The following is a 5,488-nucleotide window of genomic DNA, read 5'->3' on the forward strand; positions in this document are numbered from 1 at the left end:
AGCACCGCACATAGGGGGTGGGGCCACGGCGCCTGGCCCCGCCCTCCTACGCATGGTTGCTAAGCCTTGGAAGCCCTTATCAGCGGAAGTGACTTGAAGTGAAGTGAAATGAAGTCGCTCAGTCGTGTCCGACTCTTTGCGACCTCATGGACTGCAGCCTACCGGGCTCCTCCGTCCATGGGATTTTCCAGGCAAGAATACTGGAGTGGGTTGCCATCAGGGGAAGGCAGGGCAAAATCTTGATGCCCAGGGGAATATTGAGGCTTTAAAGGGTGGGTGTGGTGGCCTTTGCCTATTCCAGGAACTGGACTTGCTGTGCCTAAAACAAGGTCGCTGTGCAGAAGGAAGTGACTGGTGGAAAGACAGACAAATAGCCTGGCCGTTACAACAACTCGGAAATGTCATAATGGGGAAGCATAGTGGTCAGCCATCTGAAGTTAACAACTGACCAGTTGAGAGCAGTCATCGAAGATAATCCTCTTATAGCTACAGGAGAAGTTGTCAAAGAACTCAATGTCAATCATTCTACTGACATTTGGCATTTGAAGCAAATAGGATAGGTGAAGCTAAAGGCAAAGGAGAAAAGGAAAGATAAACCCATTTGAATGCAGAGTTCCAAAGAATAGCAAGGAGAGATAAGAAAGCCTTCCTCAGTGATCAATGGAAAGAAATAGAAGAAAACAATAGAATGGGAAAGCCTAGAGATCTCTTCAAGAAAATGAGAGATACCAAGGGAACGTTTCATGCAAAGATGGGCTCAGTAAAGGACAGAAACGGTATGGACCTAACAGAAGCTGATGATATTAAGAAGAGGTGGCAAAAATATGCAGAAGAACTATACAAAAAAGATCTTCATGACCCAGATAACCATGATGGTGTGTTCACTCACCAAAAGCCAGGTATCCTGGAGTGCCAAGTCAAATGAGCCTGAGGAAGCATTACTATGAACAAAGCTAGTGGAGGTGATGAAATTCCAGTTGAGCTATTTCAAATCCTAAAAGATGATGCTGTGAAAGTGCATTCAATATGCCAGCAAATTTGGAAAACTTTGTAGTGGCCACAGGACTGGAAAAGGTCAGTTTTCATTCCAATCCCAAAGAAAGGCAATGCCAAAGAATGTTCAAACTACCGCACAATTGCACTCATCTCACACACCAGCAAAGTAGTGCTCAAAATTCTCCCAGCAGGCTTCAACAGTACTGTGAACTTGCAGATGTTCAAGATGGATTTAGAAAAGGCAGAGGAACCAGAGATCAAATTGCCAACATCTGCTGGATTACTGGAAAAGCAAGAGAGTTCCAGAAAAACATCTACTTCTGCTTTATTGACTACACTAAAGCCTGACTGTGTGGATCACAACAGACTGTGAAAATTCTTAAAGAGATAGGAATACCAGACCACCTTAACTGCCTCCTGAGAATCTGTATGCAGGTCAATAAGCAACAGTTAGAACCAGACATGGAACAACAGACTGGTTCCAAATCAGGGAAGGAGTATGTCAAGCTGTATATTGTCACCCTGCTTATTTAACTTAGATGCAGAGTACATCATGCGAAATGCCAGGCTGGATGAAACAAGCTGGAATCAAGATTGCAGGGAGAAAAAATATCAATAACCTCAGATATGCAGATGACACCACCCTTATGGCAGAAAGCGAAGAAGAACCTCTTGATGAAAGTGAAAGAGGAGAGTGAAAAAGCTGGCTTGAAACTCAACATTCAAAAAACGAAGATCATGGCATCCAGTCCCATCAGTTCATGGTAAATAGATGGGGAAACAATGGAAACAGTGACAGACTTTCTTTCCTTGGGCTCCAAAATCACTGCAGATGGTGACTGAAGCCATGAAGTTAAATGACGCTTGCTGCTTGGAAGAAAAGCTATGACCAACCTAGATAGCATATTGAAAAGCAGAGACATTACTTCGCTGACAAAGGTCCATCTAGTCAAAGCTATGGTTTTTCCAGGAGTCATGTATGGATGTGAGAGTTGGACTGTGAAGAAGGCTGAGCGCCGAAGAATTGATGCTTTTGAACTGTGGTGTTGGAGAAGACTCTTGAGAGTCCCTTGGACTGGAAGGAGATCCAACCAGTCTGTTCTAAAGGAAATCAGTCCTGAATATTCATTGGAAGGACTGATATTGAAGCTGAAACTCCAATTCTTTGGCCACCTGATGCAAAGAATGGTCTCATTTGAAAAGACCCTGATGCTTGGAAAGATTTAAGGCAGGAGGAGAAGGAGACAACAGAGAATGAGATGGTTGGATAGCATCACTAACTTGATGGACATGAGTTTGAGCAAGCTTTGGGAGTTGTTGATGGACAGGGAAGCCTGGCCTGCTGGAGTCCATGGGGTCACAAAGAGTTGGACATGACCGAGCAACTGAACTGACTGACTGACGATTGTGTAAATTATAAAAATTCAGGGTGAGGGGGAATATGTCATAAGATAACCATAATAGATCATCTATAACATAATTTTTTAAAATAAGAGAATAGTAAATTATATTTGTTGGTTAGACTACTGGGCAACCATTAAAATTATGGTTATAAAATATACTTAATTTGGGAAAATGTTCAGGTTCTAGTAGATCATATTTGAGATATCATCTGGGCTTCCTTGTCCTGTTCCCTTTCATTCCACCAATTGAGATATCAATGCACTTGCCTTAGGGAAGGCCAGCTAGAATCTCAGAGACTTAAAAGAGGACCTGAGTTTTTATCAATTCATGGTGGGATTGAAAGTCAAAACATGGTTGTAGGAGCTACTGCTTAGATAAAAAGTTTTGTTTTGTAAACTTGTTTTGTTGGTATTTTAGTGGACATACTTGCTTTGGATATCAAAAATCAAGGAAACTGGACAGTGGGAGAGCAAAATCCATAGATTGGGATGGATTCAGGAGATGGAAGATCTACTTCCCCCATGCAGAGTAAAATTTCTTAGAGTAGAGAAGAGAGTTTGCAGTTTTCAGACAGAACTCTGGACAGGTTTGAAGGTTGCAAAGATTGTTTGTGTCTCTCTTTCCAGGGTAGAGTTCAAGGGAATTGGGTGAGGAGCTTTAAGTGAGAGTTTAAAATAAGATATCTGTTTGAGAGACATGGATAAAGAAGATGTGGTATATTATGTATACAGTGGAATACTACTCAGCCATAAAAAGAATGAAATAATGCCATTCACAGCAACATGGTTGGACATAGAGATTATCATACTGAGTGAAGTAAATCAGACAAAGATAAATATCACTTAATATCACTTATATATCTAAAATATTATACAAATGAATTTATTTTAAAAAACAGAAACAGACTCACAGACATAGAAAACAAACTTATGGCTACCAAAGAGGAAAAGTGTGGGGGAGGGGTAAATTAGAAGTTTGGGATTAGCAGATACAAACTACTATATATAAAGTAGATAAAAACAAGATCATATAATATATCACAGGGAGCTATGTTCAATATTTTATGATAAACTATAGTGAAAAAGGAATATAAATAAATATATATATATAACTGAATCACTGTGCTATACACCAGAAATTAACACATTTCAAATCAACTATACTTCAATAAAAATAAATAAATGTGAAAAAAAATATGTCTGTTTGTTAGGTCCAGAGTTGAGGTGGGTTTTTTTGCTTTCTTTGTTTATGCAAATAAGACCTTAGTTTCTCTCACTTTATGGACCATCAAATTGGACATGGTGAAATAGCCTTACTGTGAAATTCTAGTTAAAGAGGAGTTTAAACTGTATGTACTAACATAGAAAAATATCCAAAATATGGTACTGAGTTTTTCCTGAAGTGCAGAAAAACACATATATCCATTTATGTAAAATCACAGCAGAGTTATATATTCACATAAATACACTAGAGATCATTTGGAAAAAAAAGCACAATAAGCTGAGAGCTGAGAGTGTTGTTTGCTTTTAGGAAAAGAAATGAGATTGGGCAGGGAACCAACGATTTTAAAGGGAGAATTTTACTCTATTTTTCTTATCCTTTGGATTTTTCCAAACATGCATTGCTCATATGATAGAAAATAAAAACAATAACTTTTATTTTTCAAAATCTGGAAGCTTAGAGGAGGTGGGGGCAGTGGTGTGTGTGTGTGTGCTCAGTCACTCAGTCATGTCCAACTCTTTGTGACCCCATGGACTGTAGCCCTCTATACTCCTCTATCCACAGGACTTCCCAGGAATGAGTACTGGAACAGGTTGCCATTTCCAACTCCAGGGGATCTTCCTGACTCAGGAATCAAACCCACATCTCTTGTGTCTCCTGCATTGGCAGGCAGATTCTTTACCACAATGCCACCTGACTCAAATATTTCAAGTCTCAAATATAACATCTACTAGGAATCCACCCCTCCCTTATCTCTCAATTAGAATGAACTGTATCTTCCTTATCACATATTTCCATGATGCTGTGTTAGAGCCATTATTTTACTGAATTACTGTAGCTTATGTTTTTACAAGTCAAACTTCTCTAGACCAAGGTCTTTGAGTGTAAGGAACCATATCTAAGTCATCCCTTCATTGTTCTTCCCAACGAGCCAAAGTCTTACATTCAACAGGAGCTCAGCAAATGAATGTTTGAGGTCAACTGAAATTAAAAGGTTGGGGATTTTATAAATTTTTTACAGAATCATAACAGGAGATAAGAGTAGTAACCAGCCACAGAGACAACTGCCAACACAATTTCGATCTCAAGAAGGAACCCCTGAGGAGCTCTAAGCATCTGTGATGCCATCATTTAAGCCTAGGTGAAATGAAGGGCACGTGGTCTTATCATCTGCTCTTTTCTCTATATACCTCCACAAGCAGTTCTGCACAATGAATTCCTAATGCCGGATTTGCTGTGTCAAATGGAATGCGCCAGTTTCCATACCCATCAAGACTACAGTGACTTACTAATACAGGCTGTCATAATCTCTGAGAATAAGCCATGTTAAATATGGCATCCTGCTTTTTTGTTTTTAATCTGTTTTACTTTTTTCAGTGAAGCAAAGGGTTTTGCCTATTCTCTCTTCCTGTCCCCACCTCAAACTTTCCCTGTATAAACCTTCTAGTGTATCTCTAACGCTCACACTTACCTTTACTTTCTATTCTTTCTCTTGTTAACCCAATGGATTTCAATTATTAATAATAGGCTATAAGATACGTTTGTGCCCCTGGGGGAAGAAACATATTTGGAAAACCCTGCCTCCATTATCATCGGTCACTCCCCCAGTCCTTGCTCCCTCCTATTGTTCTCCTGAGACCAATGCCCAGGGCAGCCCTGAGCATGGCCCTTGACTTCTTAATGATAAAGCAGTTTTAAGATCTTTGATCTCAAATGTCATTTCCTAACAGCACTTGACACAGTGACTGGCAATATAGTTGAAATTCTATATTTATTAATTGAATAAATAAATGAACGAATCCCAATCATCACCCTATCCATCCATTCTCTGCTCCGTTCTAAAAATCACTAACTTCTGCGCTGAACA

The sequence above is a fragment of the Bubalus bubalis genome, chromosome 11 (assembly GCF_019923935.1).
Source record: "Bubalus bubalis isolate 160015118507 breed Murrah chromosome 11, NDDB_SH_1, whole genome shotgun sequence".
NCBI lineage: Eukaryota > Metazoa > Chordata > Mammalia > Artiodactyla > Bovidae > Bubalus > Bubalus bubalis.